Genomic DNA, 9,047 nt, shown 5'->3' on the forward strand with positions numbered 1-9,047 from the left:
TAGGTGAAATATTGGCATCTCGGGACTCAAACCCCTCCACCCCTCGGTGTGTGTTTGTGTGTGTGTGATTTTAGCACCAAAGGAGAAGTCTTGCATCCATCTCGTATGACAGCTCTCGACCTTCTAGTAATCCCAGTATTTCTCACTATCTCACTCCCTATTACCTCACATGTACATGCACATACACACAGTCAGCAGGCATGTGACCTACTGCAGCTTCAAAGACAGCCAGCTCATTCATCTGCAGCCGAATTGACAGGCAATCGCACTCATGAGTCCAACATCAGCTACTGGCCAAAATCTGCTGTCACTCTATCCGCATTCCTGCTTTAAAGTCTGGACTCCTGCAGTCCGTGTTTAATCATCTCCTCAAGCCTGATTTGAAGATGGGTTTCACTCACCTTGCCAGTAGCTGGAGAAACGAGAGACTCAACCATGATTTCTTTTTTGGTTTTTGGGAACAATATCTGTAATAGTTTCTTTCTTTTTAGCAGCTGGGCTCCAGTGATGGAAATGTTGGTTTGTCAGTATGTCAGTTTGTTCACCGTGTTGATCCAAACTCAACAACTACTTTATGTGATACATAGCCATAAAATCTGGTTCAGACTGTCATGGTCCCTCGAGGATGAATTCTATTGATGTTTGTGATCTTTTGACTTTTGTGCTACCATGCAGTTCACATTTGTGGTTTTGAATGAAATATCTCATTAACAATCAGATGGATGACCATGGAATTTGGTGTGGACATTCATGTTCCCTTCGCAATACACTGTTGTAACTTTGGTGGCCCTGTGACTTTTAACCCAGCGCCATCATCAAGTCAAAATTTGTATTTTTCCAATAGTTTGATTTTAGACCAAACACCTAGAGAACTAGTGTTCTCAAAGTGTTGGCCTTTTATGTATAAATGAACATACGTTCCAGTCAAGCCCTTTTCTAAAGAGTTCAAACACCACTGATTAAACCTACAATGGCCAGATAAATCTCTCCGTTTCACGGTAAACTGTTTTAAAATCTGATTTCTGGTGAGACATTGTCATGCCCAGCCGAATAAATGCATACTCGGCATGCTCTATGAAACATGAACATGAGTATGCACCCCAGAGACTTGCACCGGCAAGCCGACTAACTTCTGGTTTGGCCCTATGCTAACTTGAATGGTGATGGAAAAGTCAACAGTGCGGCTCTTCTAGACTTCCCAAATGTTATTGTTCTGACTGGATAAAATTCTGATAGGGTCCATCTGTGAGGTTTGTGGTTCTCAAAACAATTTATTTAATGTTTTAAAACTAAAACAGAAGTCCTGGAGTAGACTCCGGCTGAGCCCACAAGCACCAGCCGACGGTGTTTTTGTAATTTCTTCTGGCAGAAGGTGCAGGAAAAAATTCTACACTGCAGGTTTGTTACTCACATTCAACTATGCAAGCAAATGTAACAAGGTAAACAAAGCTAAGTATGGCAAACGTTACACCTGCTAAACATCAGCATGTTAATACTGCCATCCTGAACCTGTTAAAATGCCTTTGCGAGCATTTAGCTGAAAATACGCTCCGCCTAAGTACAGCTTCTCGGAGCCGCTTGTGTGGCTGTAAACTGTCTTGTTCTTATCCTGTGAGAAATACAATCACTGTAGCTTACAGTGAGAAACTTATCCTGAAAGTGGTGCATGGAGGTGCAATGAAAACGTCAGCACACCATTATACACAACACATTTTTCCAGAAGCTATAAGTCTCCTGTCTGCGGCTACTGCAGAAAGGTGTTACTCCTCTTCTATATGTGAATCTCTGGCTGCAAATCTTTGTCTCAGCAGCGTCTGATTTACCGCCTGTTATCTTGGGTTTCTTCTATCTCTCTGAACAATCTGGTTTCACTTCGGCTCCCAGCTCAATTTAAGAGCACTTTGTCAACAAAATGAGAGGAGGAGGTATTCCTCCCAGCTGAAGCACCCAAAATTATGTATTGTGTCGTAAAGAGGAAGAGAAAAAAAAAGTAAGACCTATTTCATATGGCTGGTGCTGAAATCTCCTAATTTCTTCAAGATGTTTGGATGTTTATGGCGCAGATGAAAAGAAGTTACATTTTTCCAAATGCAGCAGATGTTTGCAATCACTGCTTATCTCAAATAACATCATCTGAAAATATGATATAATTCAGCGTCCCCTACACAGCCAGTATACAGCCAAAATGAAATATCCTTCACACATGATATTTATAATACACTTATAGAGATATTGATCCTGATCTTGATTAAATTAGTAGACGTTCAGCTTTCTTTCCCGTTTGCCAAAAATATGCTCTTGTTATGCTATGTCAGCCATAGCTGCAGGAGTGTGGAAACTGAGCTACCCCACAACCTGGCTAACATTATGCAGTTATTGGTCGCTTCATTTCATGGGGTTGTTTGTACAACATTTGTGAGAACTTATAAAGCCACTTTTTTTTTTAAGCCACCTTAAAAATCAGGTTTGCTATCACAGTGGGATTGTTCGGACAGATTTAAAACTTTAAAATGCTATGCAAGGTCATGTTTCCTCCCTTGATAGCTTAGCTACAAACCTATGATGCTCGCTTGAGTCACAGAAGATTTGTAAAAACAATCTAAACAACTACCTCTCACTACTTTTCCCACTAGACTCATTATGTTTTTTATTTTTGTATGTCTGTGTGCTTGCATGTCTTTATTTGATTACATTTTATATGATAAAGTTTGTTTTGCTTCAGTTACGAGAAAGAAACATTAACTTCCTTGCTTTATAACGCTGTAACGTCGAGCTAGTCCAGTTGTTTATGTCGTTTTCTTGGCCATGCTCTTCCCTGAATTTGGGAGGGTGTTTTTGAGGCTGTTGAGTTCAAACATCAGCGATCTTTCTCCACAATCACGATCACGCCACCTTTAAACAATATTATTGATTGAATCCACTGTTAAATTTGAAAACTTTATTTTACTCGGCAATCACATGGAAATATTAACAAAACTTGCTAAATTTGCTTTGATAATAGTTATTTCATAATTACGAACTATAGAATATTTATTTTTGTTGTCCAGATTACTCATGTTTCTTTATTCTACTACTGGGGGAGGTGTGTCCCTGAATCCATCACATAACAATAACACTGTTGACTGTGTTTCTTGGTTGTTTGTATATAATATATATAGATATATACTGTACTGTATATACTGTATATACTGTGCATTTTATATTATATTTATATTTTATATTTTTTACTGCTATTTTATTGCTTTTCTATTGTTCTATTATTATCTTATTGCTTCTGTATGCTGCTGTAGTGAAAAATTTTCCCCTCGGGGATTAATAAAGTAACTACCTAACCTAACCTAGTCATGGTGGAAGCATCACTTTGTACTTTGCCTTTTCTGAGCAAACATGAAGTTATAAAATCTGCATCGCGCAGCAGACAAACATTTAATTGTGTTGTAGCTGTAATCTTGGGGAAGTGGCGAGATTTGTAATCAGCCTGCCCGGGCCTCCGCAGTGGCACAGCAAACAAAGGCCACTCAAAGATTGGAAGTGAGTGACCCCAACTTGGAGGGTTATTGTTTATTTTATACAGAGACTGATGGCTGCATACAGGACTGCACTGTGTATACGTGACTGAGGTCACAAAATCCTCCATGCAACTGCTTAACAGAACAGGACTGCCACCAATTAACTCTTTTCTTTTCTACTTATTTACGGCTCTTGCCTCTTTCGAATTTGTTTCCCAAGTTTCCTCATTATATCTCACTGCGTTACGACCTATTGTCCCTCTGTAATCTAGCAGGATTTATATCCCGTTAATGAACCTAAAAATCTACAACCACCACTGTGGTCACATTAAAAATATAATCTACCCCCCCAGAGAATTGGGAGAATGTGCATTACAACCACACAACATCCCAGTAATCCCAGAGCTGCAGGGGGAACACCCATGTTGTATTTCCACAATTGCTTACTGTACTCTAATCCTTCATGTTGTTGAAACCATTCAAACACTCCTGCACAAGTCATTTCATGTAATTGCTTTGGTTTACAATGACTTAAAGCAAACAAACCTCTGAATCCCTTAGTGCCAAAACCCCAAAATGATTTCTCGCCGATGTAAATATCTCATGTTGATTTGATCGTAATTCAGCCCGACCTCTTACGCCTGTTCGGCACAGATGTGACACTAGTTCGCAGCCAGACCTGATGGTGGTTTTTTTAGAGAGCATCCATGTTCGGCCATGGTGCCCTGCCTTCCCCTCTGCCTGAGCTCCTCTGACTCACACACTGAACACTGTTGCCAGGGCTACCATTTATTAATATTGGTCCATAACTTTGAGCCTCATCTCCACGCTGCAGCATGGCCGATGGCTGACACAGGCGCTGAATCCCCAGACAGACACACACACACACACACACACACACAGATGTACACGCGTGCAAACACACACAGAAATGACTTTGTGTCCGATTGATGTAGATTGGGAATGAGAGCACCTACAATGGAGCAAGCTTTTTGAAGAAGAGGGTGTTCACTGAGACTGGAGAGAGAAAGGAAAGTGCAATACCTTGGACACGAGTGACCCCTTGTGGTCATGTTTAGATAGGTGATTACTTTTTCTCATTCATCCTTCCCCTGCCAGAACCACCAGTTTTTGTACCTTGTGTCCTTAACCCACTCCCCATGCTTGCTGCAATCAAGTGACAAAATTAAACAGCAACACAGAATGAATCAAAAATATTCTGATAATTGACAAAGTGCTAATGAGTTGCTCCTGAATCAATGATTGTATACTGTACAGGATAATGAGTTACCAGACAACAGACAGAGATACTGCAGACATAAATCCCTGTGTATTGACTATATCAGAATTAGTAACAAGTCATTATTTACTATTTATTTAACTATTTATAACTATTTTTACTCCGTCAAGTCAGTTGGTGTATCACACTGAGAAGTCGTCCCTCATTATCTCAAGATTGTCTTACCCTGGGTCTGCCCTGCCAAGTACAGTCGAGTATAACCCTGCAAAAACTAGGAACTGCTGATCTATTATTGATTAATTCAAAATTGGTTCCTTTTCATAAACCATAAACAGCAAGATAGAGTCACATAAAACTCACATTACATTAGAATTTACAGCCATACTACATTCTGAAGCATTAAAATGTGAAACAAACAAAGTGTATGCAAAGCGCTGCACAACCTCATTACCTACACAGGGCATTTCACTAATTCTGTTTGATTACAGGTTTTTCAGAGCTTTTTGGGCATGTATATACACACATTGTGCTTGATTGACAGCTCACTCGCTCTGCTGTTAGTTCTGTTGTATCTTTTAAAGACCGTGTAAAGTAAATTCAGAGATTTGCTTCTGAATACATTATAAATGTCAGACAGCAGTCTCTGGAAACACGTGAAACCTACATTACTGAATTGTGGAGTTAGACTGTTAAACTGTTTCTCATCATTTTTTTTGGTTCATTTTTTTGGGTGGGGCTGAAATGGTGTCTCCATGATGCCATGCAGCTGTACTTTACGCGACTCCTTCCCGAAAACAGGAATCGGCATAAAAACCTGGAGCGCATTGCCACACTTGCTGTAGTCTACCTGTTTTCTAGATAGCTATATCTCCCACCAATCTCAAATGCATCTTCTCTGGATGCCAGAGTTTGCGGAACAGCTCGGTCTCGAATACAACAGCTGTCCTCCAGGACAACTTTATCATTCTTATTACAACAAGGAGTCCAGTGGCCATGATTCACAGCACAGATCTGCACACCTTCAACCTGAGCACAAGTCTGATTAGCCGATTATTTAAAACACCTGCGGGGCCTTTAAATCTTTGAAAGGACTGTTTGTTTCTCTGTTTGAAGTTTAGTTGATAGTGGCTTTCTAAAGATGCAGCTTTATTGACATAAATATTTATCATTCATCATTTCCGACACACAATGGATACATTTATGTCATTTCTTTATTTATAATAGAACTGATGAAAAAAAAGTATTATATACTGTGTACTCTTCGTATGTCGTACAGAGGTGAAATATCACAGTTCCCAAAGAACCTAACTGTTTTTACTTAAAAGTGTTATGCTCTTATTTTATGACTTCTGTTGTTGATCCAGGTGTGTGTATTCCCACACAAACACACATAATTTAGCCTCAGTCTAGTGAAGTGTGTAATTTTTGCTTCAGGTACTTTTTGGCCTGCGTCTCAGAGGCTGCATGAAACATTGTGGTGCACTTACTCCCCCAAGTGGTCATTTGGGTTTACTACTGATTGCTAATGCAGCAATGCTTAGAGGAACTCCAAAACTCTGTGGCGCTGCAGACTACACATCATTTGTAAGATTTAAGATCAGGTCATGTGATTTTTAGTAATAAAGTTACACTTTTAATGACAGTATTTGAGTTGATCAAATTTGACACATCTACAAATGAAATCCCTCCTACAGGTTTATGCATCATTTCAATTTAGTTCGAGAGTATTTTTACACTTCCATGATTTTGTGGCGGCTTTTTACAAGAATTGCAATGCAAGTTTTCAGTGTTTTGGGGGGGGGGGTTGCAGTAAAATTGCAGGACTTGGCAAAATTGCAAGTCAAGGATTACTCCATTTTTTTCAGAATGTTGCCTGGATGTTTAGTTTTTGATTTAAATTTAGGTAGACCTTTGGATTTAATTACCTCATTGCAAAGCTCTGAGAAATACTGATGACATATTACATATCACATACTGTTTTGAGTGCATAAATGCGCTTATACCGTCAAGTCTGGAATCAACAAAATAATTGAAATCAGCAGATATGTTGGCAATGATACTTTCAAATGTTGCGGTTATTGCCTGTAAGTGCAGGACTGCAGTGTGTCATTTGAAACAATATTACACTGCTGAAATTGATGCACTACACAAGTCAGTGTACTAACATGTGAGAGTACTACACGTGAGTCTATGTCTATGATCAAAGCTGTTTATGTTGTTTATATCTCAGTTAATATACATCTAACTAAACTGATCAATTTATCAAGCTTCTTTAAGAAAAATTAACTTCTACTACTCTGTATATTATAATAATTCAAAGGAAAACTGATGCTAGATTTTGCTTGCGATGGTTGGTTAGCACGTTTTGTCCACAAGGTTGCGACAAAGCAACATGATTTCTCCTCATCCATAGTCGAAAACTGCAACTTGACTGGAGTTATACAACTACAAGGCGGTAATTCTAGTTTGATTTAAAAGGCCTTTCAGATTTAAATCAGACCTTTTTCAAGTGGGGCTCGTACACTGATTAAAATTCCTCTGATGGTCTGCATCATTGAATGAGATAATAAAATGTCCAACATAATATCTGGGTCACACATTCTAAAAATAATGTTTAAGCTGCTTGGAGAGTCACAGTGTGAAACTACATTCATTTATGGCAGATTTACGCTTTTCTGTTCTAATGGAGAAGTCAATCAGGAGGACTTGTTTTTCATGCAAGATTATTTTAAAACATCAACCATATAGTACACATTATTTTGAAATGGCAGATAGGCAACATTTGTGGCATGCAGTGTATTTGGCTGTATGATAGTTTATTTCCTATTTTGAACACAGAAATCGCGTTATTTTAACCATGCTGAAAACAAATCTGACAGTCAGTTCATCACTCCTGTGGGGACTGAAATATTTCAGCGACTGTTGGGTTTTATTTAGTTTTGTTCAAACATTCATAATCACTAGAGGATGTCGCTTCCTGACTTTCTAGTTAACAAATGCATGTTCTAACACACTAAACTAAGATTTTAAACGTGTTAAACAGTTTACCTGCTAATCATCATGTTAGCATACTGATGGCATTAAGCTCATAGCACCACTGTATGGCTTCACACTGTAAGTACAGTTTTGTTTTATAAAAAGGACATTAGAGCCCCTGATTGTTCATTCAAAACACGGGAACCTGTTCTACTTGTTTTTCAATTAAAATGTCTAGACGGTGTCATACCACAGGGTGAAAAAGGGACCATTTTTAATTAAAGGGACTCTTAATGAAACTTGACGCCTAATCAGCTTTACAATTTCCTTTTATATTCTTTGATTTTAAAGCCAACAGACACCAGAGGAACTAAGAGACGATGCTCTGTGATCACTGTGTATTACCCGTATCACTGTCCGTGTCTTCTTTTAGCACACTGTGGTCTGAAGGTCTACTAGATTTTGAAGTCATGTTCAAAGCCGGTGGATCCCAGTGCACCATGGAGGTGTTGCCTAGTAGAAAATGATTCACATCAGGTAGTTGCAGTACCAGTAAATCACAAGTTGTACTCTGCCTGTATAAATCTGGTGCACCAGATTCAAAATCCAGCAATAACAGTCTGATCCATGGCCCCACAGAAGTTTTGCAGTTGCATTGCAAACTTACTAATTGGCCCAATAATGTTATTAATGCTCAGAGTCCTGTCTCTCCATATTATGATAACACTACGATACTTTTTTTGTAAGGTTTCACAAAAGGAAACAAATTGAACACAAGATGAAAAAACTAAATGGAAAAACTAAGAATAGTTTAATGTGAGGGAAAATGCAGTTATTTGTTGGGTTTTTTTTTGCTGAAAACTGCATTTACATTAGAGGACCGATCACACTCTCATGTCTGTGCCTTAGATGAAAGGTTCAAGCCAGCAGTGATCCTAGCTAACTTAGCTTTGCATAAAGACTAGGCAGTCAGCCAGGCCCTGTCCAAAGGTTGGCAGAGTACAGTGACTTCCGTCAGTCAGCAGGACTTCAGTAAGTCACTGCACACAGCCAAGAAATAACCTGATATTCCAGACCCAAATTCACTTTGAGATTATATGGGCTTGCTATCACCCATTGGTTTGTGAACTGCCCATATGAGACATGGACTTCGGCTTTTGTCCGTCTCTATCTTGCTGGTCTTGGAGTAGTTTGGAGCAAGAAATGTCCGTATTTGGATGAGCATGTATGGAGTGAGCAGTGGCTCTGGCACGATCTGATTGGGAACCAGACAACATTACATCCCACCCACCTGAAGCCTGTCAATCAAACAGGCACAACCC

The sequence above is a fragment of the Embiotoca jacksoni genome, unplaced genomic scaffold, assembly GCF_022577435.1.
Source record: "Embiotoca jacksoni isolate LCO1_2020_lvr unplaced genomic scaffold, fEmbJac1.0.p SCAF_5, whole genome shotgun sequence".
Classification (NCBI taxonomy): domain Eukaryota; kingdom Metazoa; phylum Chordata; class Actinopteri; family Embiotocidae; genus Embiotoca; species Embiotoca jacksoni.